The sequence below is a fragment of the Pinus tabuliformis genome, chromosome 9 (assembly GCF_031772625.1).
Source record: "Pinus tabuliformis cultivar Carrire ecotype Pingquan chromosome 9, CPIR1, whole genome shotgun sequence".
In the NCBI taxonomy this organism is placed as follows: domain Eukaryota; kingdom Viridiplantae; phylum Streptophyta; class Pinopsida; order Pinales; family Pinaceae; genus Pinus; species Pinus tabuliformis.
This window is the reverse complement of record NC_142307.1, coordinates 1,559,181,669-1,559,207,724: the sequence shown is the minus strand read 5'-3', so window position 1 is coordinate 1,559,207,724 and position 26,056 is coordinate 1,559,181,669. Positions and strand designations below refer to the sequence as shown.

Here is a 26,056-nt window from a genome sequence, read left to right as displayed (position 1 = left end):
GCTGTCACCTCAATAACTACTCCCCTCGCTTTAGTGAAGAACACAATCCAACACAACACAAGGGACGCTTCCATGGTAGGGCTTAGGGATCAAGTCACCCAAGAACCTTGAGCTAAGTTTCCCCAATTATCCTACAATAAAGAATCCCTGGATAAAGATATGACAAATTTTAGGTTCGAATTGGAATAAATTGCAGATTTCGGTTCAATGGAGCTACAGGTCATTCTAAAGGATGTTGTTGGTCTAACGAGTCTCAAATAGGTTTCCTGAACACACCAAATCAGGAAAATACTCAAGGCTGCTTTAAACTAGGGTTTTATATCAACAAATTGCGGCAATACAATAGTTTATAACCTTACCAAATTTAGCCATGAAAATAGTGAATAAGCTATGTGAAATGAAGAATAAATTAGAGAGTAGACGAGGGACAAAATTACAACAATTTTTGATGGTTAATAAGGCATATAGCAGTAAATAATCCTCGACGTCAGACCTATGAAATGGCTGAAAAATGCATGAAAAACTTCACTTTTGCTTCTTTAATGCACTTTTACACAATGTTTAACCCTAGGGCACACATCAATAAGTCATTAAATGGTGAAAATATGAGATTTTGCTGTAATTTAACCCTAATTTATCATGAAATAAAATGAAAACGATTTTTGGTATTTTAAATGAACACCATAAGAGAGATGGACTAGTGCCTTCTCAAGCTAGGGCATATGGAGCCTAGGATTCAAACAATTCTAGGGTTTCCTTGGAGTGATATTAAATCTAGACAAACTAGGGCAAATAAACTAACTTAATGCTGAGTTTGAGATCTAGGTTCTCAATTTTATGGATGATTAAGGGAAACGAAAAACTATTTCTATTCTTCAAACACTTGGAAGAAGGGTTTAGCTGAACAAGGGACAATGAAGCAAATAGTAAATAAACGAACTTAGCACATGAACATACATCCCATGAAATATATTACCAAGATAAAACAAATAAACCAATTTATTTCTCCAAATTAAACAAGATTCACCATAAGCATCCATGAAAAGAGATCCCATCACATCAGAATTCCACCCAAGAGAAGTCGATCAACTAGGCCTCTATAGTGCACATGTGAGAAGAATCACTAATTAATAGATGAATTTTTTTTTTGTTTTTTGTTTTGTTGTTGTGTGGTTTGACCCATGAGGTATTTGAACCTTGAATAACGTGACGATTGCCAATTGAGTTGCCCCCCGTGGCTTTGGCTGCCCTCCTGACCCCCAATTCTGAAAAAAGGTGGCATGAGGGGGGTGGGGAGATGTGGATGTGAGAACATGGTTATGGAATCCAATTTGTGTGGGATGGTTTGATTCCTGGGAAAAAGGTATGCCAAAAGGCCTTGGGGAAGCAGTGGATTGTGGTGTATAGTTTTCCATTAGCATTGAGATATATGGTGCCATGATGTGCTTAGAGACAAGGGGGTTAAGAAACCCCATGCTTGGCAAGCAACATGGGGCAACATGCCCTATTCTACAAAATTTAGTCATAAGACTCCAAATTGCTTCATCCTCTTGTTGCGAGAGGAATTGGATCACACATGGGAATTTGTTACAAACAATGAGTGTAGACAATATATATGTATTTGTATAAATGTATTGATATATATAAATAATTGCTAGAATGAATGATGGTGTTACAATAACCCTCATGATAGTTTACTTTATAGCAATGACTGTTGATGAGGTGAAAGGGTATGTTTCCCTTGAACTTTCATTTAAGTAATTAAGTTATTAACTAATTATTGTTTAAGTGGGTTTGGCTTTGCTTGTGTTTTGAGTGCTAGTGAGGTTCGTGTGTATTGTTTATGTTGACACCTAATCTTTGGGATTAGGAAAACCTATGTAAATATTGTAAATAACAAAATAAAGGAAGTTGGAATCCTGCATTAATATATTCATTGTTCAATTAATATATCTCTTGGTGCGATCATATATATACGATACGTTGAGTCTTTTTTTGTATGAGGGCTGTATGGTGTTTTTTAAATGGTGAACAATGATTAAAAGGGTTGTAGCATAAAAGTTCATACATATGAAAGGTTATGTAATGTGATGGAAAATTCGTTGAACTCTTTTTAATGGCCATATATGGTATATAAGAAATTTGTTGAACTCTCTTTTATATGAAATTGCCTTATGGTATATGGACTTTGTATAGTGAATAGTGAAGTTAGTAGTGAAGTTTTTTAAATCAGTTTTGTAAGAAGGCAAAAAGTAAGATTGCATTATTTTGGAAATCAAAAGCACATAGTCCTTTTTGATGATGCGTTCACTAATTTCCATTTTGGGAGTGGTTCTCTCTGGCAAAGAAAACTATCATGAGTGGTCCCAGAAGATAAAACACACCTTGATTTTCAATGAGTTGTGGAAAGGGTTTTGTGAAGGAGAAGGAGACAATGTACCTGAAAAACATACTTCAAATAAGGAGCTTGCCATGTGGGAAAACAAGAACAACAAGGCTTATGCCTTGATTGCAACATCAGTAAATGAAGAGGTGAGTCGTCATTTTTCACCAATTTCAAATGTCTTTAAAGCCTTAAAGAAGTTGAAGGAATTATATGACTCACACTTTGAGCTTCAAGTTGTTCAATTGATGATCAAGTTGTTCAATCTTGAGATGTGATGTTTCTTGAATCTTTCAAGACTGACAATGTTGTTGAGCGACAACTTGATCACTTGGACAAATTCAGAGATGCAAAGTCTTTTCAAGAGTTTGATAATGAGATTCCACATCTTGAAGGGGGGATCCCTATACTAGATCAATTTGTGGAATCTTCTTCTAAAGCACTCTCTCCCCTCATGAAGATCCAACCACTGATCAAGATGACACTTTAAGTGATGTGATTGACAAAATTGGGAGGCTACATCTTGATTTAGCCCCATCTCAGTCAACTGAGCAGCCTGGGCCATCTCAGAAAGGTCCTCCAAAATGGTTGACAAAGACACTTGGAAGTGTTCGTCCTGATGAGGTTGGAAAGACAGGAACAATAAGCTATATTAGACAAAATGGAGGTAATGTAGACTATCTTGATTCACCTGTTGATATGGATGTTTCTTATGACTGTGAACTATTGTGTACAAAATTCGAATCAACTTCCTTCAAACAAGTTGCTTCTCATGATGAATGGAAAGAAGCGATTGAGAAAGAATATGATGCTTTGATAAAGAATGGCACCTAGAAGTTAGTTGATCCTCCATTCGGAACCAAACCAATGAGATTCCACATCTTGAAGGGGGGATCCCTATACTGGATCAATCTGTGGAATTTTCTTCTGAAGCACTCTCCCCCTCTCATGAAGATCCAACCACTGATCAAGATGACACTTTGAGTGATGTGATTGACAAAATTGGGAGGCTAAATCTTGATTCAGCCCCATCTTAGTCAATTGAGCAGCCTGGGCCATCTCAGCAAGGTCATCCAAAATGGCTAACAAAGACACTTGAAAGTGTTTGTCCTAATGAGGTTGGAAAGACAGGAACAAGAAGCTATATTAGACAAAATGGAGGTGATGTAGATGATCCTGATTCACTTGTTGATATGGATGTTTTTAATGATTGTGAAATTTTTCTTTCTACAAAATTCGAACCAACTTCTTTCAAACAAGTCGCTTCTCATGATGAATGGAAAGAAGCGATGCAGAAAGAATATGATGCTTTGATAAAGAATGGCACTTGGAAGCTAGTTGATCCTCCATTGGGAATTGAACCAATTGGTTGCAAGTGGGTCTTCAAGGACAAGTATAAAGCAAATGGCTCACTTGACAAGCATAAAGCCATGCTTGCGGCAAAAGGTTTCACACAGAAGGAAGGGGTCGATTATGAGGAGACTTTTCCCCCACAACAAAATGGGCTACCATTTGGACACTCTTTGTTTTGGAAACTCAAAATGGTTGGAAAGTCCATCAATTGGATGTAAAAACTGCTTTCTTGAATGGAGATTTGAAAGAGAATGTTTTTATGCCCCAACTAGAAGGATTTGTTGTAAAGGATCAGGAACACAAAGTATGAAACCTTGTCAAATCCTTGTATGGCCTCAAACAAGCACCGTGAGCTTGGCATGAAAAATTGGCTGAGCATCTTCTGAAACTCAATTTCAAACATTATGATCTTGATGATGCAACTTTGTTTGTCAATAAAGTTGGCAAAACTATTTCAATATCTTGTGGTGTATGTAGATGATCTTTTGATGATAGGGAACAATGAGAACTACATTGCATCCATAAAGAAAGAACTGAGGGAAGGTTTTGAAATGACAGGTTTGGGCTATGTTCACTACTATCTTGGTATTGAAGTAACCCAACATTTGAAGTTTATATTTTTCTATTAGAAGAAGTACATTGGAGATCTGTTGAACAGGTTTGGCATGGCTGAGTGCAGTCCTTCGACTACTCCAATGGAACAAAACTTAAAGCTCACATCCACTAGCGGAAAAGAATTTGAGGATGCAACAAAGTGTAGATGACTCGTAGTAAGTCTCAACCACCTGACTACTACCAGACCAAACATTTCATTTGATGTTGGAGTCCTTTCCAGGTTTGTGCAAAAGCCTTGTGAGGGTCATTGGTCTGCTGCAAAAAGAGTTCTAAAGTACTTGAAGGGAACTCAAGACTTTGGACTCAAGTATACATAGGTGGGTGACTTCAATTTGATTGGATACTCTGATTCAGATTTCAATGGAGATAAAGAAACTGAGATATCTACTTCAGGCTATGTTATGAGTCTTGGATTAGGAGCTGTCTCTTGGAGGTCACGCAAATAGTCAGTTCCAACATATTCCACAACTGAGGTAGAATATGTGGCAGCAACTGAAGCAATAAAGGAAATTGTGTGGCTCAGGAAATTTTTGGAAGATTTGCAGGAGAAACAAGTGCATTCAACTCCTCTCTTGATTGAAAACACTTCTACAATAAAGTTGGCCAAGAACCCAAACTTCCATGATCGAACAAAGAACATCAATACAAAATACCATTTGATTTGACATCATGTTGAGGCCAAAACAATCCACCTACAACATTGTTCCACAAATGAGCAGATTGCAGACATCTTCACCAAAGCGCTTGGAAGGGAAAAGTTTGAAAGATTCAGAATGATGTTTGGACTCACCAACATCCCTTCAGATTAAGGTGGGGAATGTTGACACCTAATCTTTGGGATTAGGAAAACCTATGTAAATATTGTAATTAGAAAAATAAAGGAAGTCGGAAGACGAAGAGACATTGGGAAATGAAACCCAATAGTCTCCCTCTCGTTGCATGTATTCATATTCTCTCTTAATGAAAAACAAAATGTGATTGGTGGAGTTACTCCTGGCTTGAAAGTTTGTATTTTTTTGAGAGTGAAAGCTTCAACACCATATAATTTATAGTGTTGTCCTTGCCAATTAAACTCCATGAAATTGTTCTTCAAGTTTTGTAGTATAACTTCCCAACTGCATCAACCGTTTGTGGCTTTGGTTGCCCTCTTGACATCCAATTCTAAAACACGTGGCCCGGGAATATCTGAATCTTTTGTCAAATTGAGAATATCCGAACCTTTTGTAGAATTGAGATAACTATATGATAAGAGATCGTATCTGTAATGTTTGTTCATTTTCCGAAGTAGTCCTAAAGAAGGTTCATCGCAGTCGCAAATATAGAATCTTCTTGTTGTTCATAGTGAATGAAATGTTCTTCATGGCACATACATTTCTTATCGACTCTATTTTTCCATTTTTGTAGGTTTATCCTTGACGATATATGTGGGGATAAATTGTACCGGTCAAAACATCACAACCATTGTTTCCAGTCATTCTCTTTCAGATCTTGTGGTTTTTTGTGATCCAATATTCTTTCTATATCTAATAATTCTTTGATCTTCTTCTTGATCAAGGGATATGATGTTTGGGCTCGGTATTTAAAAAAATACTTTGAATAGGTTCTGTCCATTGCCCTTATCTGCCATATCTTGTGAAATACATATGCTTGGGACATTGAAAACATGTTTCGATGAGGACAAATTTCAAAATATTGCATTTTTTTGTTGATCGAATACCTCTATTTATTCTTGAAATATCATTATTGATAATGAATATTCGTCCGTAAATTGTTCTATATTCCTCGTGGATTGATTCCAAGCGGATTGAATCCAAAATTTTATATTTGACCCAATGAAATGAATAACACTTGGTAAGAGATCTCGTTCCATTCTTTTGAGATTTTTTTTCATTAGTTTCATTGAATATAACCTTTTTCGGATGAATTGGACACTTTTATTTTGAAATCAACCAGGCATTCACCAAATTTGAACCAATTGTTTTTTAATGTTGATCCCAATATGTTAAAACTTCCCTTTGATCCAGTATGAATCTCTAAATCCACCAGAGACATTCTCATTATAGGAGAGCTATTTATGATCACGATAGATTCGATCCACTCTTTCATTGTGGTTGTCCAAATTGATCATTAATTGTTTGGGTTTCATATCCAAATCGATCATTAACTTCTGATGAATCATTTGCACTACCCAGAGGGGTAGTCTCACTTATTAATTTATTTGTATTTGGTCATTAAGTTCACTCTAGTCTATATATCTAACTCGTGGAATGTGTCTTATTCTTGTAGATCCCACTAATCGTCTCTTCACTTTTTTGAAGAGAATCAATTCTCTCTTCAATCCTTCCTTCAATTTTTTGAAGATGATCAATCCTCTTTTCAATCTTTTGAAAATCAATTTTTTGAAGATAGGTTGAAAAAATTTGAAAAAAAGTCCTAGCTTTGAGTTTGGATCACCGAAAGGTCTGTCAGTTTCAAATCCAAGGGTCGTTAAATAACTCCAACACAATCCTTTTTCTGATTGGAGTTTGGATTTATGCCAAGGCTTCAAACGAAAAGGAAATAGAAGCTTTATCTGCATACCATTTTTTGCCATTTGTCTAGGAATTCTGTTTCAGAAAATTCGGTACCATCAGCGGTGCATTTGACATGCATTTCTATCCTCTTTTCTTCCCAATCTTTGGAAAATTCAGGTACTTGAAATAATAATATGCAACCAATATTTTTGGCTATTATAAGTGATGGTAATATTATACTTTTTCTAATATTTGATTGAGCCACTAATAATAAACGTCTTAAATGGTTCAATTTTGGCCACACTAAACTTAAGGGTTTGAGCAAGTGTCAAATTGTGGAGGAATGGATTCAAGTCTTTACCTCTCTAGATTTTCTTCCTAACTTCTTTTTGGATTTGTTCCTGATTCACTATACCAAAATCGGACGTGTCATAATAATCTTTAGGATAAGAGGGTGTTTCCATTCTTCTCAAAAAAATAAGGGAATGTACATTCGGTTGTATCCTCTTCCATATCATAATATTCCATCTTTGAGTGCGTATGGATCCTCTAATTAAGCTCAAACAATACTCTGACTCGACAGAATAACGTTTCATAACTACTAGTCTTTGCCCAATATCAAAGGTCAGTGTTGCTTTGACCTTTCTTGAACGAATCCTATTTGCTGCAATTAGAATTGGGGCTACATCATCGTATTCACCCATCATCAAACCAGATGACCATCGAGGCACATGTTTATGAATTTCTCTAATTTGGAGAGGTTCATTTAATGGTATTTCCCTGTGAAGGGCAAGAAAATCTTTCGTTTGCGTTGAATCATCCGTAGATACATTCCCACGACAATTTCATAGTATTATCCACTCATGTTGCGCCAAAGACTCGAAAAGGAAAATTTGTTCCGTAGTAAAAAGATAAAGAATAAATTCCCACTTTATGGTACCTATGGGCGCAACGTTCTATCGTCAATTCAGTTGTAAATATTCACTATATAGTTTGTGTAGATCCGTTCATTACATGAAGCTATTTCCAGTACAAGATCTATATAGGCTACTTGAAAGACTATTTCCCACCACAGGAAATGTATCAACAAATCATCATCTTTTGTATATATTTCTTGGATTTGATCAGAGGGTATTTCCAACAAATCTTTTGGGTAAATAAGTTTACCAAAAGAAGAATCTATATTTGAGAAATACTCTTCAAAGATCTTCTTTGCTTGATTTGGAATTATTTCGTTCTTCTGATAGATAAAGCTGTTTCGAAATAGGTTCAACTTTTCCTCTTTTCGATGATTTAGTGATCGGAATAAGTGAACGAATAGTATATGTAGGTAAGGGTTCCCAGGGAAATGACATATTTGGGCTATGTTCACTACTACCTTGGTATTGAAGTAACCCAACACCTGAAGTTTATGTTTCTCTCTCAGAAGTACATTGGAGATCTGTTGAACAAGTTTGACATGGTTGAGTGCAATCCTTTGACTACTCCAATGGAACAGAACTTAAATCTCACATCCACTGAAGGAAAAGAATTTGAGGATGCAACAAAGTATAGACAGCTCGTAGGAAGTCTCAACTATTTGATTACTACTAGACCAAACATTTCATTTGTTGTTGGAATCCTCTCCAGGTTTATGCAAAAGTCTTGTGAGGGTCATTGGTCTGCTACAAAAAGAGTTCTAAAGTACTTGAAGGCTCAAGACTTTGGACTCAAGTATACATAGATAGGTGACTTCAGCTTGATTGGATACTCTGATTCAAATTTCGATGGAGATAAAGAAACTAGGGTATCTACTTTAGGCTATGTTATGAGTCTTGGATAAGGAGTTGTCTCCTGGAGGTCACGCAAACAGTTAGTTCCAACATATTCCACAACTGAGGCAGAATATGTTGGAACAAAGGAAATTGTGTGGCTCAGGAAAAATTTAGAAGATTTGCAGGAGAAACAAGTGCATTCAACTCCTCTCTTGATTGACAACACTTCTGCAATAAAGTTGGCCAAGAACCCAAAATTCCATGATCGAACGAAGCACATCAATACAAAATACCATCTGATTCGACATCATGTTGAGGCCAAAACAATCCACCTACGACATTGTTCCACAAATGAGCAGATTGCAGACATCTTCACCAAAGCGCTTGGAAGGGAAAAGTTTGAAAGATTCAAAATGATGCTTGGACTCACCAACATCCCTTCATATTAAGGGGGAATGTTGACACCTAATCTTTGGGATTAGGAAAACCTATGTAAATATTGTAAATAGAAAAATAAAGGAAGTTGGAAGACGAAGAGACATTAGGAGATGAAACCCAATAGTCTCTCTCTCCTTGTATATATTCATATTCTCTCTTCATGAAAAACACAATTTGATTCTTGAAGTTACTCCTGGCCTAATAGTTAGTATTTTTTCGAGAGTGGAAGCTTCAACACCATATAGTTTATAGTGTTGTCCTTACCAATTAAAAATCCATGAACCGTTCTTCTAGTTTTGTAGTATAACTTCCCAATTGCATCAACCATTCATGGCTTTGGTTGCTCTCCTGACCTCCAATTCTGAAAAAAGGTGGAATGAGGGGGGGGGGGTGAGGAGACGTGGATTGGAGGTTGCTCGGGAATGTCATATAGGGAGGTAGTATCCAAAACATGGTTATGGAATCCAATGTGGGTGGGATGGTTTGATGCCTTGAGAAAAAGGTATGCCAAAAGGCCTTGGGGAAGCAGTGGATTGTGGTGTAGAGTTTTCCATTAGCATTAAGATATATGGTGCCATGATGTGGTTAGAGACAAGGGGGTTAAGAAACCCTATGCTTGGTGCAACATGGGGCAACATGCCCTATTCTAGAAAATTTAGCCTTCAGATTGCTCTCTTAGATTGCTTCATCCTCTTGTTGTGAGAGGAATTGGAGCAGACATGGGAATTTGTTATGAACAATGAGTGTAGATAATATATATGCATTTGTATAAATATATTGATATATAAAAATAATTGCTAGAATGAATGATGATGATACTATAACCGTTGTGATGGTTTACTTGATAGCATTGACTGGTCATGAGGTGAAAGGGTGTGTGTCCCTTGAACTTTCATTTAAGTATTTAACTAATTATTGTTTAGGTGGGTTTGATTTCGCTTGCGTTTTGAGTATTAGTGAGGTTCTTGTGTGTTGTTTGTATTTTTTTGAGAGTGGAAGCTTCAACACCGTATTGTTTATAGTGTTGTCCTTGCCAATTAAACTCCATGAACCATTCTTCATGGTTTGTAGTATAACTTCCCAATTGTGTCAACCATTTTGTACATAACAATATATCCATCTCTTCAAGTGGTAGAGCATATAGCTCTATTTGTAGTTCCTCCTAACTATCCTACAAGAAAAATGCCTAGAATAAAGATATGACAAATTAAGGTTTGAGGTGGAATAAATTGCATATTTCGGTTCAAAGGAGCTACGAGTCATTCTAAACGTTGTGCTTGGTCTAAAGAGTCTCAAATAGGTTTACTGAACACACCAAATCAAGAAAATACTCAATTTTGCGTTAAACTAGGGTTTTAAATAAGCAAATCGCAGCAATACAACAGTTAATAACCTTACCAAATTTAGCCATTAAAATAGCAAATAGGTTATGCGAAATGAAGGCTAAATTAGAGAGTAGACCACGAACAAAGTTACAACAATTTTTGATGGTTAATAAGGCATATAATAGTAAATAACCTCGACGTCAACCCTAAGAAATGCCCGAAAAATGCATGAAAAAATTCACTTTTTCTTCTCTAATGCACTTTTACACAATGTTTAACCCTAGGGCACACATCAATAAGTCATTAGATGCTGAAAATATGACATTTTGCTGTAATTTAACCCTAATTTACCATGAAATAAAAAGAAAATGATTTTTTGTATTTTAAATTAACGCCATGAAATAGATGGACTAGTGCCTTCTCAAGCTCGGGCATATGGAGTCTAGGATTCAAATAATTCTCGGGATTCCTTGGAGTGATACTAAATCCAGACAAACTAGGGCAAATAAACTTACTTACCGCCGGGTTTGGGATCTAGGTTCCCAATTTTACGGATGTTTAAGTGAAAGAAAAAGCTATCTCTATTTTTCAAACACTTGGAAGAAGGGTTTAGTTGAATAGTGGACAATAAAGCAAATAGCAAATAAACAAACTTAGCACATGAACATATATCCCAGGAAACATATATCCTAGGAAACATATTACCAAGATAAATGCAAATAAACCAACTTATTTCACCAAATTATCCAAGATTCACCATAAGCATTCATGAAAACAAATCCCATCACATTAGAATTCCACTCAAGAGAAGTCACTCAACTAGGCCTCCATAGTGCACAAGTGAGAAGAATCACTAATTAATAGATGAATGAAGTTTTTTCTTTTGTTGTTGGCTTGACCCACATGGGATTTGAACCTTGAATCTCATGGTTTACATAATACTTCATAATGTGGTGATTGCCAATTGAGTTGCCCCTCGTGGCTCTAGTTTCCCTCTTGACGTCCAATTCTGAAAAAACGTGGCATAGTGGGGGGGGGGGAGCAGAGACATGGATTTGAGGTTGCCCGAGAATGTGATAGAGGGAGGTAGTATGTGAAATCATGGTTATGGAATCCAATTTGGGTGGGATGGTTTGATGCCTGGGGAAAAAGGTATGCTAAAAGGGCTTGGGGAGGCAGTGGATTGTGGTGTAGAGTTTTCCATTAACATTGAGATATATGGTGCCATGATGTGCTTAGAGACAAGGGGGTTAAAAAACCTTATGCTTGGTGAGCAACATGGGGCACATGCCCTATTCTACAAAATTTAGCCATAAGACTGCTCTCTTAGATTGCTTCATCTTCTTGTTGCAAGAGTAAAGAGTAATTGGAGCACACATGGGAATTTGTTACGAACAATGAGTGTAGACAATATATATGTATTTGTATAAATGTATTGATATATATAAATAATTGCTAGAATTAATGATGATGATATAATAACCCTTTTGATGGTTTACTTTATAGCATTGACTAGTCTTGAGGTGAAATGGTATTTGTCCGTTGAACTTTCATTTAAGTAATTATTGTTTAAGTGGGTTTGAATTCGCTTGCGTTTTGAGTGTCAGTGATGTTCATCTGTATTGTTTGTATTTTTTTGAGAGTGAAAGCTTCAACACCATGTAGTTTATAGTGTTGTCCTTGCTAATTAAACTCCTTGAATTGTTCTTCAAGGTTTGTAGTATAACTTCCCAACTACATCAACCATTCTGCACATAACACTATATCCATCTCTTCAAGTGGTAGAGCATAAAGTTCTATTTGTAGTTCTAACTCTTGTATTTGAATTGACACCTTATGACATTTTGATACCTCTTTGACCTTTTGTTCATTAGTGACCATTATGATGAGGTCTTTGGTGGGGTACGCAGAAAGGTTTAGTTGTTTTAGCAACATGAATGTCTATACAATTGTAAATATTGCCAAAATCTACGAGCATTGTGACATTTTTTTTTTTTGACTCCTTTAAGCTTCAGGGTCTTAAGTTGTGGTTGTCCTATCATGGTTTTTGGTGGAGTTGTAGAGTTGTTTTTTTTTGCTTAAAGACTAGACCTCTTCCATTCTGAGATGTGGTGGAACATATTTTGTAATTTGTGGTTGTGTTGACGGTGCTGGACCCGCCAACTTTCAGGGGATCTCCCCGATATGAAGTCCAACTAGACTTCAAACAGTTTGGAGTAGGAGTCCCAGCACTGGTTGGTAGTGTAATGCCTTGATCGCGGTAGAGCACAGAGGTAAGTATGATGAATTTGTGTGAGAGCAAGCGTGTGACCCTGCAGAGAGACAAGTGCGATGCAAGAAGGTTCTAACACACAGAGGGGAAAAATAAGTGTGCTCCTTAGAAACCTGTAATAGTATGCAGCTTGAAAGGAACACATGAGCAGAATGACATCACAAACTAAAATGCAGAATAGTCCACAAATTAAAGTGATGAGTTAACCCAACAACACGCATTCAACAAGATTCATACAATTGCATACAAAGTTGTTCATAAGCAAATGTGTAAGTCCATGTTGCTTGGAAGCGAGAGCGAAAACGGGAGCGGGAGCGACCATTTTCAGAAGCTCCCGGTTTGGGAGCGAATCCGGGAGCGATTTTTTAAAAATATATATATATTTTTTATATTTTTTAATTTTTGATACATATATGTCAACAAAAACATGTAGAATGATGAATTAGACATAAAAAACATAAAAAAACATAGATTGATCATTGAACCATATCGCATCAATCATCTAGAAATTATAATCGTCATCAACCATGTCCACAAGTTAGTAAAATACATATTACAACTGCAACATATTGAGTCTCATGAATCATGATTCATCAAATTCAATCTTAAAGTTTCAACTTCAAGCTTTCAAAATTGAAATTCAATAACATTTATCATCATTGATCACCAAAGTTGTACTTGTAAGCTAAGTTTAACCATTACAAGAAGTAATATCTAAGATATTTCCAAGTCCTAACTTCTAACTGTTAACATGATATGAAATGTTATAAATTTATAAAATGAAACATGAATAATGAAATGAAATGAAACAACTTTAGTCTTTCACGAAGCATCATATTCATAATTCACAATCATTACCAATGAGTTATAATTGCCAAGGCCCAACTTCAAACTTCAAATTTTCATTGTCACAGTGATATATTGTTTACAAAAAATATCAATATGATATGAAAGAGTCAAGAGTCAAGAGTCAAGGACTCAAAACTCAACAATTATGAAAACTAAAGTCTAACAGAAACTAAAAAAGACAAGTAAACTGTAAATCTACATGTGGCCCTTGCCACGAGAGTCTCCAGGAGTATAAGCAAGTCATGGTGGTCTTCTAGGAGTCTCCCGCACAGACCGACGACCAGAACTAGAACCTCCACGTGAGGGTGTAGATGGAGGTGGCGACAGCAAAGGAACAAGACTCGGACCTCGAGCACTGCTACTGGATGGTGGAGGTGGAGGTGGAGGTCGCATGGCTGCTTCATCTTCATCCCTTACAAGTTCCTCTTCCAGTTCTTCAATATGTACAATGCCATCCTCCAAATTGTCATCCTCTGGGTGATTGTCCCAAATTTTATATGTGGGATCCTCTTAAGCCCGATCACAGTAATGACTCAACAACCTCAAGTTGTAGTGCACATAAACCAAGCTTTCTGCTCGGTTTTCATTGAGTCTGTTTCTTTTCACATTATGTATGTAGCTGTAGGTGCTCCAACACCTCTCTGCAGAAGAAGTATTTACAACCTGTGAAAGAACTTTTTTTGCCAATTTTGGCAAAAGTCTCTGGCCGCCATATGTTTCCCACCATGTGAGAGTATCAAATCTATCTCTGTTGTCCATTGCATGGAAGTTACCATATAAACCAGTGCCACTGAAGTATCTGCCTATTTCAAGGCGCACAGCTGCACATTTCTCCCTGTCAAGTACCAACTTTTCTAATGCTTCCAAATATCCTTTAGTTACCTCTGGATCTAAATGGGGTCTGGTCCTAACCCCACCCCCTGCTGCAGGTTGGCCCAACCAAGATGTAGAGTAGTATTTTGGCGTAAGAATATACGCCAAGCAATGTAGTGGAAGATTAAGCCTATTCCACCGTTCACACACACAATCATGAATCAGTTTGTAGTTTGTACAAGTTGGGATCTCTATTATGAACAATATCTTTTATTTCCCCCAACATGGTATCCATTTGCTCGTACACCTCGCCAATCACTGGTTTTTCTGTATCTGCAAACCGAATCATGTGATAAATTGGCTTGGTGAAATCTAATACCTGCCTCACACTTGTCCAAAACTGCCCATCAAGAGCGGCCTCCTCCACCATTTCAAAACCTCCCATGTCAGCTGCATTTGTAGCCCTTTCCTTTAGTACCTGCCAATGTGGACTTGATACCATGCTAGCTAATGCCTCTCTTACCTTTAAAAGGCGCCTGAAGGTGAGGTAATAGCTACCAAATCTGGTCTTCACAATCTTCAACAACTCCAATCTCGAGTGACTGCGGAAAAGGCCATGGGTATTGCTATGATTTGTAATAAATTTTATCATTTGTTTGCCTTTCTTGTACAAATCACCAATCCATTGGTATTGTTCATTTTTGTTCTTGATAATATCATGCAACAAAAGGTTCAATGTGTGAACCAAACATCCAGACCAAAATATGTTGGGGTATTTATCCTCAATAATTGCTCCCGCTGCCTTACAATTAGGAGCATTATCAGTGATGACCTGGATGACATTGTATGGGCCAATACGCTCAATTGTTTTAAGTAATGCTTCTGCAATGTTGATGGTGGTCTTGAACTTGTCTGAGTAATCATGTGCAGTTAGAAAGATGGGACCACTAACAGACACAGCAAGAACACTTATCAATGGCTTGCCTTTTACATTTGTCCATCCATTAGATACAATGGACACCCCATGGTCAGTCCAAGAACTTGTCATTCTATTCAAAGAATGTGATATTTTTGCTTTTTCATGATCAAGGCCAACGGTTCTTGCTTTTTCATACCCAGGGCTCTTGTATCCTTTAGGGGCATCATTTATGGCAGAAACCATTTCGTGCCAATAAGGTGAGCGAAGAACATTGAATGGTATCCCACATGCATAGAGAAACCTGTAAACCTTTGAATCCACATCATTCCTACACCCATCATCAAGGAAATCTGATATGGTTCTACACCTTAAAGATGATGACCCTGTGCCTCCATATCCACTGCCTTGGGAGGATGCTGAAGGAGTTCTTTGTGATTGTGAGCTTGGTTCAAAGAAACCCCTTGATTTTTTTGATCTGTATTGGGCTTCCTCCTCTTCCCTTATGTATTTGGCTCTATCCGTTGTTGACATCGCTATACAAGTTTTGATTCCTATTTGTTTGTCTCCATTCCATGGCCTTTTCCAGCAGAGGTGTCTTCTAGCGCGGGTGTATGAACCTGTGTAATCAATGTTGCAATGGGGGCAATGAAATTTAGTGGTTCCACCCCCTCTCCCTGTTTCAGCCTTGTTAACATATTTCCACAATGGAGTTTGGTCTTGTTTAGTTTTTTGAGGGTCATGTTCACCCTCCTCCAGCTCCTCCTCATCGGGGTTTTCACCAATTTGACTTTCTCCAGCTTCTTCATCCCCCTCTTCAGTTTGGCCCCTCCGTTTCCTACTCTCCAGCACCATAATAACCATAAAAGGGACCAGGAAGAGGAAAATGCCAAGAAATATAGCCAGGTCCATGGTGTTTGATGTTTGTAGGGTTTTGATTCTTGAATCTGCAAATTAATTTAATTTATTGGGATTAATTAATTTAATTTAAATTCATGATTTTTAAACTCAATAAACTAAATTTAATTAACTAAATTACTACCTAACTAACTAAACTAACTAAATTACTAAGTTACTTACCTCTGCAGGCTTTGCTCCTCGCTCTTCGACACTTGCTCCTCGCTCCTCAACACTTGCTCCTCGCTCCTTTGCTCTTGCTCTTGCTCCAAGCTCTTGCTCAATGAAGTGATAATGAAATTTTTTTAGGCCCATTGGGCTTTTAAAACAATTTTTTTTTTTTTTTAAATTCGATTTTTTTTGGCGTCCGCGGAATTTTTTCCCGCCGGATTGCTCCCGGCGCTCGTTGAAACGCTCCCGGAGCGATTGTTTAATGCCCGGGAGCGATCGCTCCCCGATCGCTCCCGGGCGTTAAAAATCGCTTTTGGAGTGACGGAGCGATTGCTCCCTGCAAAGAAACCCCTCATCATTCCTACACCCATCATCAAGGAAATCTGATATGGTTCTACGCTTTAAAGATGATGACCCTGTGCCTCCATATCCACTGCCTTGGGAGGATGCTGAAGGAGTTCTTTGTGATTGTGAGCTTGGTTCAAAGAAACCCCTTGATTTTTTTGATCTGTATTGGGCTTCCTCCTCTTCCCTTATGTATTTGGCTCTATCCGTTGTTGACACCGCTATACAAGTTTTGATTCCTATTTGTTTGTCTCCATCCCATGGCCTTTTCCCGCAGAGGTGTCTTTTAGCACGGGTGTATGAACCTGTGTAATCAGTGTTGCAATGGGGGCAATGAAATTTAGTGGTTCCACCCCCTCTCCCTGTTTCAGCCCTGTTAACATATTTCCACATTGGAGTTTGGTCTTGTTTAGTTTTTTGAGGGTCATGTTTACCCTCCTCCAGCTCCTCCTCACCGGGGTTTTCACCAATTTGACTTTCTCCAGCTTCTTCATCCCCCTCTTCAGTATGGCCCCTCCGTTTCCTACTCTCCAGCACCATAATAACCATAAAAGGGACCAGGAAGAGGAAAATGCCAAGAAATATAGCCAGGTCCATGGTGTTTGATGTTTGTAGGGTTTTGATTCTTGAATCTGCAAATTAATTTAATTTATTGGGATTAATTAATTTAATTTAAATTCATGATTGTTAAACTCAATAAACTAAATTTAATTAACTAAATTACTACCTAATTAACTAAACTAACTAAATTACTAAGTTACTTACCTCTGCAGGCTTTGCTCCTCGCTCCTCGGCACTTGCTCCTCGCTCCTTTGCTCTTGCTCTTGCTCAATGAAGTGATAATGAAATTTTTTTAGGCCCATTGGGCTTTTAAAACAATTTTTTTTTTTTTTTTTTTAAATTCGATTTTTTTTGGCGCTCGCGGAATTTTTTTCCGCCGGATTGCTCCCGGCGCTTGTTGAAACGCTCCCAGAGTGATTTTTTAATGCCTGGGAGCGATCGCTCCCCGATCGCTCCTGGGCGTTAAAAATCGCTTCTAGAGCGACGGAGCGATTGCTCCCTGCAACGCTCCTGAAAATGGCAGGGAGCGCAAATTTTTTTTAGGGAGCGCGCTCTCGAAAATCGCTCCCGTCGGGAGCGATTTTGGGAGTGCGCTCCGGAGCCACTCTCGCCCGGAGCGCGATTCGGGAGCGGGTTCGAGGGGGGGGCGCTCCCCTGCAACTATGGCGTAAGTTAAACAACATACATTGCCAACGCAACCAAAATATTCCAACTACATTAACAACATATGCATGAAAGTGTGCTGGCTCTGATATTATTATTATAAGTGAAAGTTCCATCCATAAATACACCATTGACGACCACTAGCCCCAATAGTGGAACATTATAGTCAAGAACACCTGCTCCTCCAAAGAAGTATACTCGCTCTATGCTATGGAGAAGCTAAGGCTCTTCACAATACTCCCAAGTCTTTTCTAAGCCTAAGCCTAGCCAAAAGCTTGCCTCCCAAAAGCCTGTTCTATGAGTTATGAGGTTCTATTTATAACAAAGGGTGGGGTGACCCTTGACATTCTCCTTTGTGACTCTTTGACTACCCTCACGACTCTTCAACTTCCTTACAAGTAACTCATTACATAACATGATGACCTTTCACATTCCACTAATGACACTTGGAATTTCACTTACAACATATTTACAAATAATATTACGTTTTCCACATGTACCCATGTAAGACAAAATAGGCTAGAGATAGCCTAACAAAATAAAACACTATGATTTCAAAATTTGGGGAAAGACCAACTCGACAATCTCCACTTGATGCTTCTCGGTCACATATTGATGCCAAGCTTGGTACTGCATGATGGTGTCCCCAAACTGTTTGATGGTGTCTTTCTGAAAGCAGACTCTTGCCTCCATGACATTTGGGTATATGGTCTTGGAACCTGTATCCAACTCATTCTGAAGCATGAGTAGCATGGTGTTGACCTTGACAGGACCACCGATGTACTTCTGCATGTTGTGTGCGTTCAACTCCAAGTCTTCCCTAGTGGCCTCTTGTCTTAGTTGCTCCATGTACTCATCGATCTCTAGCCGGACTTGGTTCTTGGGTTTAGCATCGGTGAGGGAACCGATTGATGGGATCCTGTGCTTTCTCACCATGACATCCAAACTATTGTACAACCACGCATATGAGGCCTGTATGCTGCTAATGAATGGGGCGAGCTGCTCGTAGTTCTGGATCAACATTCAGACCTTTGCTTTCTCCAGCTCTGCCTATGGCTTCATCTTCTTTACTAAGTCAAGCAGGGCCCCTTTGTACCGCATTTTCCACTCTTGTACATGGGCAATGGCAACATGTATGTTCTTGAGAGTTTGAACAAACTCTTTGCTCCGTTGCTGTAGGTCATGCACACAGACAACTGCTTTATGCACGGTGACAAATCTGCCATAGAGCTTTCACATGGTATCTACAAGTGTCGATACTAAGTGAGTATCACTTTCCTCATCTCTCCCCATGCGGAAACTGCATTCTGCTCTGATGCTCGAAATTGTTATGCCTCTTTTCTGGCAACCTACAAGTTCTTTGCCAGTTGTTCATTCTCGACTGTCAGGCACTTAACATTTGAGCTTGTTGCTCTTGCATTGGCCAAGCTGGCTTCGGTAAGGGCAGTTGGATGCTTCCTGGTGTCTGACACTATCACCCTTACCTTAATGAATGTAGGTGATGTGCGATTATCTAGAAAGTGCTTCCTTAGTGCTTGTACAATCTTCTTCCGCAACTCGTCAAATAATAGATTGTACACATCCATGACCGGATCATCATCAAGGAGAACAATATCTCCTTGCTCGCTCGAGACAGGTTCCGACACTGGAGGTGGTGGAGACTTGGAGTTGACCTCTGGTGCTCCCGTCATAAGGTCAGTGTCTTCATTCTATGGCTACTGTTCCAACTCCATGTCTTTCACTTCAATCAATTGCTCAATCTGCTGAGCAAGCTCCCGATCCTGCATATGTTCACCCTCTTCCTCGATTGTTGGCTGTTCCGACTCATCAACCTGTATCGACGTTGTTTGCTCTGTCATTGCGCCTTGCCTTTGTTCTTCCTCTTGCTTTTGCTTCTCTTCTCTTTCTCTCCTCCTTAACTCTTGTTCCTCCTTCAACTTCTTCTCCGTCTCTTGCAGCTTCAGTTTTGCTTCCTACAGCCTCTGTTTTTCCCTCTTTGCTTCCGTTGCCAAAGTTGCCTTCTCCACGATAGGATCTGCCTTCATCTTGTAGTTTTGCTCTGCCTTTGGATTCTCAGCAATCTTCCTCTTTCCCTTGTCCTGCACTAGGTTGTTGCCTATTGTTGCTTTCTGGGCTGCTACTGTTTGCAGAGCAACTTTCCAATTTGTTGCTATACTGATCGAGTCATTGAGTCTGGAGGCATTGTAGCAGTACCTCCAAGGGTCCTCCTCTGACCAATGAAATGTCTCGTGGATCCATGGAAAGTACACTCTCGCACAGTGGTCCTTGCAAATACTGTGGGGATCATACAAATTAAAGTCCTTGGTGCCGAACTCGAATTTCACTATGTCCTTAGCCTCAACATTTGCATCTTTCAAGCTCTTAATCTCGTATAATCCGATCCGCAAAGGAAGAGCGGGCCCTATTGACAACCCTGTAGAGAGGTGATATGAAACTTCTTGCATGATCAACTTGTTAGTGGCATACCTTGGTAGAACATGCAGAGGCTTCTCTCCGCCAAACACTCTGATGAAGGTGCCACTTGGTGAGGCATACCAATCTGCAATGTTTACTATCACCTCCATTGCTTCTTGGGACATGCAAGGTGGATCCTGCTCAAAGATAAGCTTGTACAACGGGATGATAAAATGGTCAGTTAGCCTTGCCATCACTCCTCGATAGCTGCAGTCGGAAAGAAACTTGCAATAGATGTTGATGACAATCTCTTTTGGTGTCCATGTCCAGCTCATGCCAGGGAACTGCTATTGGGCACAAATTGCATCCAGTAAGTATGCGGACATGTAAAACCTTGCTTTCTCATTCTTGGGCGGATTCCGAGCGTTAGTCACATGGATCTTCAACTGATGAGCCAACAAATCTGACCAGTTGAATGGCTTCCCATCACTCACCAATTGGTCCAGTAAGACTACCCACCCTTCAGGAAAGGTTTTTGTTTTCTCTTGACCATATATTTTGCAGGCAAAGATGATCAAGAACTGATAAGCCTTCCTGAGGGACTTCGTCTTGTAAACATGGGTAGGTGTCTGTCTAAACTTTGACGACTCTTTCACCCAATGCTTGACAATATCTCTAGTGTTCACAAAGCTATGGGTGGCATAGAAAAGTGAGTCCATGCACTTCACTAGCTCGAGTAAATGATACATCTGCTGAAAGTTCTTTGCCCTTGAAGGTGGCAAGCTCTCTCCCGCTGACACTACTCAGTGTCATAGTCTGTTCATCTATGTGTGAGACAATTTAGCTGATGATGTCCGCACATGGGAAGGTGAGGTACTTGCATGCAACCTTGTATAAGCCTGACCACTGGATATTGAGATAAACCTGCCGGTCCTCTAAGTCTTCCTTGAAGTTCTCTGCAAAAGTATCTTTGATTTGTTGCCATGTCAGTGTTGTACCCTTCTCAATGAACAATTGAGTATCTGCAAAAAACTGGTAGATCAACTGATATCTACTCAATTGCTTCCCCAGTACTGCTCTTGACGGTTTACTTGGATGCCATGTTATGGTAACTGCTAGAGAGATGCTCAACAATCGCTGTACTTGTGGGACAGAGAGGATACTCATGGCAAGCAAATGTCAGCTTAAAAACCAAAACAACTACAAGAAAAGATTAAGCAACAAGCCAGGCTCATGATGGGAAGGATTGCACAATTCTGGCTGACAGATATCACTGACTGACTGTGGGAACTGCTCATTGTGCAGTCCCAACAGTCAGTGGGGATGCTTGATGACTAGAACTGCGCAATGCGCAGTTTAGTCTGGGCCAAGGCCAAGAGAGACTGCGCATTGCGCAACCTTAGTGGCCAAGCTGGGAGGCTGGTTCCTAGAACTGCGCAGTTGGAGCCAGCCCAGGACAGGGTTTGCATAGTTCCAGAAGCCAAGGCAGAGGCCTTGAGCTCCCAGATTGTGCAATGCAAGCAGTGAAGTGTGAGATCTAGGTAAGGGGACCTAGATCTGTCCATGGGGAGTGTGAAAATCAAGCAGGTATGAAGGATGATGTGATGCTAAGTGCAGATCTGACTAATTGTTGATGCATGCATGTGAAACAAGTGCAAGAATCAATTAAATTGAGGAAAAACGAAGCATGTGAAGAGAGTCACCGTAAAGGCAACCATTGGTGCAAAAATGAGAAAACACATGCGACACTTGGGAAAGACAATCTAAAACTTGAAACAACACTTCTACAAGCTAAAACAAGTTAAAATGCTAGCATTTGTTCAAAGAAACAAGTGAAACAACACTCTCACAAGCTAAACAACAAAAAGTGACAGAAAAAGCAGCAAAATACTAGAAAAGCAAAACTCACTCGGAAAAGCGACGACGATCGCACCGAAGGTTCCTTGATCTCCTCGGGAATGCTAGAGCTCCAAGATTGAGTGTGCAAATGAGCTCTAGAAACGTCGATTAAATAGATTTGGTCAAGTTAGGATTTATGATGCACATGCCTAAAATCAAGGAAAAAACGACACTTGGTGGCATTTTCTACAATAACTCAACTGCCTCCTTTGGGTTGCTAAAAATAGATCCCTATTTTTAGGGATGGTTTTTTCTTTTTTGGGAAAAACTGCAATGCATTGCCCGGAAATATTGCACAGTTCTGGGAAGGATCGGGCAACTCTCTGGTTCATACACTGAGCAGTTTCTGAACACAATGGGTTATGTGCAATTTCTGGGTTTAGTGGCTCTGGGCTGCCTCTCATGTCTGCGGCAATTTCCCAACTCAAAGCTGGTTGCCATCCAATACTGCACATTTCTTGAGGTCAAGGCTCATTGGCAGTTAGGATTGCGCAATTCCCAAGAGCAAGGCTAGTTGCCCTCAAGAATTGTACAGTTCTCTAAGGAAAGCCCGAAACTGTCAAAGGGCCAAGTCAAGAGATCAGCTTGTGGGTTAGAAAAAGAACTATGTAAGCAAACACAAGCCAATATGAAAAGAATAAAGCTTAGTCGAAGCACAAGTACCTGGATCAGTGCAAGATGAGCTGCTATGGTTTAGAAGGGAGGCTCCAAAACGAAGCATAGGCAAAATTTTGGAGGGTGGTTGTAGCCGCTATGACAGGGTGTAATTGGTCTTTTGGAGTAATTTTTTTCTTGAAGTTTGTGTTCTTCATTTCTATTTGGCTGAATGCATGGGATTGAAGCTAGTGATGCTTTTTGTGGTGTACTAGGAAACCGGATTCGTCCTAAACCCCCTGCGAATCCCGAATCCGACGAATCCGACACGATTCGGTCCGGATTCGTGTCCAAATCACAGGACACGTCGTGTCCGAGGGCGTGTCGCGATTTTCAGGGGCGTGTCGCGATTTTAGGACACGTGTCCGGTTTCCAGGACTCGCTAAGCTCAGCGCGGGTATGAAAAGGGCGTGTTTGCTCATTAATATTTTCATTTGGTAAGTGATTTGTGCTGTTGCAGCAAGGAGTAGAGCATTTTGGCAGCTTCATAATCAAGTCTAGCCCCTAGTATTGATATGCTATTCATGGTAATGTTAAATTCTTAAAGTAAAAGGATGAAAATGAAGATTAAGGAGAATGTCACTTTTACTTAAATTTTTAACATTACCATGAAATGACTTAGGATGTTTGAGAGTGGTTCCGGCCTCATTGGATTTCATATGGAGAAAGTAGAATTTTAGATTTCATTCAAAATCCAGCAGACTTATCAGTTTTTCAGGATTTTAGGATTGGGGGATTGCAATGTTTCCATTGAATTTTTTCATGTATTAGGGTATGGAACTCGTATTTAATCAAGAGCACCAAACCAAGAGCTTCTGAATATGTCGCTCCCGCTCCCGTTTTCGCTCCCGCTCCCCGCTTTCGCTCTCGCTCCCAAGTAACACTGTTCCTGATGATATGGGTCTGGACACCATTGTTGAGTTGGCATTGGCCAACATGGATCTCAATGATCCAGTGCTAGAGCCTGTTAGATTTGATGACTTAGAGGGGTCAGCCTCCATACCAGCAGATGCAAAGGCGACTATGGATACAGGGGAGGAGGAGGATGTAGAGGAGAGCAGTGGGGACCATGATGATGGGGACAGTGATGCCGATTCTGATGCTGATTGATGCCTTGAGGCTTGTATACCTGTAGTTGTTTTATATTTTCTATTTCTATTTGCTATTGGCATTGCACCAACACTACCTATGTAACACATTTTGATTTGATGACTTAATGAGAAAACTACAGTTGTCAGTGTGTTTATCTTACTATCTTGTAGTTGTAAGTTGTCTTTCAGTTATGAATTATGAATCATGATTTAAATTTTTAATAGATTTATCATTTATGTGACCAGTACCACTGACATTTATTTGAATTTTGTATGTACTATGCATGCTAATAGCTATAGATGAAGATCTATGTTTGAAATCAATAAATTTGTATCATTAATTAAAATTTGTGTAAGAAATATGATAATATCTAATTTTTAATATATATATATATATATATATATATATATTTTTTTTTTTTTAAATATATTATATATATATATATATATATATTTTTTTAATAAAATAATATATAACGTGTCCTAACGTGTCCTGTTCCGGGGGGTCAGCGTGTCCCGAATCCGACACCACGAATCCCGAATCCTACGTGTCCCGAATCCCCGTGTCAGGTGACTTAGGTGGTGTATGATCCTGGTCTAAATCTACATTGTATGCTACTGTGATTTCATCATTTTGCTTATGTACTTCTACTTGCCTTCCATTCTCAATTTTATAGTAGCATAAGGACATGTCTTGGCAACTATGTCTTGGTGTGCATTTCTTCCTACACTCATGACAATTGTTTTTCTTCTTTTCCCCTCTTTGATTCATGGCTAGATGTGTTTGAATCGTTTTTTGCTTCAAAGATATATAGTTTCTTATTGTTGGATCTGTGTCCTAGTGACCATTTGTCACCACAATATCGACATTTGTTTATTGCTTTCTTATCTGAGTCATGATACCAATTTTCATCTCCTCGTGAATGATGACTTGTTGAACTTGTTCTTTTGTTCGCTCAATTATGCTGCATGTCTAGCATCCTCAATTGTTTTAGGCTTCCATAGCTTTATTTCACTACATGTATAATCTTTTAATCCACAAATGTACATTCTTAGCAATTGTTTGTCTGTGATTCCATTTTGTGTAGTTGCCAAAACATCCCATACATGTGTATAGTCATTTGCATTTCCCTTCTGTTTGAGATGTACAATTTTGTTGTACAAATCATCACCTTCTTCGTCATGAAACCTCTTTAATAATGCTATCGTGAAATTCTGCCAATGAAAGGAACGAACATCAAACTTTTTTGTCCACCATAAGAACTAGTCGTAAGCTTCCCCTTCCAAATTGTTGGACGGTGTCATCATCTTCTTTTTCATCTAATGGGGGGTTTGATTCAAAAACCCCTTCCATTTTATTGACCTAGGCAGTTGCTCCTCTATGGTCCTTACCATCATACTTTAGTAATTCCTTTTTAATATGTTGATGATTTCTGTTTGGAATCCTTGTGTGATATTGACAGCTTGAAAAAACTATTTCAGGTTGTTCTTGATGGTCTCGTTTACTTGTATTTTATGGACTAAATATCAGCCTTTAATAGACTAAGGGTTGTACTGTTAGTGCATCTACCTTCTCAATTAGTTGATTAATTTGTTCGCCATGGTAGTTAAGTGTTTTGGTAGCTTTGTCCTTGTCATCATTCCTTATTCCTAGTGCAAAATGCCATCAATCTTTGGATAATGCGAGTTGATTATCAATTCTGTTCCCTCTCTCTATTAGCTGATTCATCTTCTCAATCAACAACTTCTGTCCTTCCCTGAATTTTTTTGTACCTTTTCCATGTTGTTGAAACCAATGTTGCAGATATCGCAATAATATCAGAATTATCGTGATATTATCGCTGAAACATCACTTTCCGATATTATCGCCAAAAAATATCACGATAATTTCCTCAGTTGAATTTATTGCAATAATTTCGCAATTATCATGAGACAATGGGAAATTATCACCCTGTTTCTCAAAAGTACGATATAAGTATCAGTTTGGGTTTTTCAAAGGTCATTTTCATTTTTTCTTGTGCTAAGTTTGAGCTTTGAGGGTTGTGTGAGTCTTGTGACAATTTTTCATCAAGCAAACAAGGGAAAATCCATAGTTTTCTTTGCCATCAACTGAGCATTTTTGGAATGGA

The 26,056-nt window shown here is 38.9% G+C and overlaps 1 protein-coding gene across 14 annotated transcripts in view; it reads left to right on the top strand.

Annotated features, from left to right (window-relative positions):
- Positions 1–26,056, top strand: part of GCT (RNA polymerase II transcription mediator) — a 300,003-nt gene that overhangs the window by 143,571 nt on the left and 130,376 nt on the right. The window lies entirely within an intron of this gene.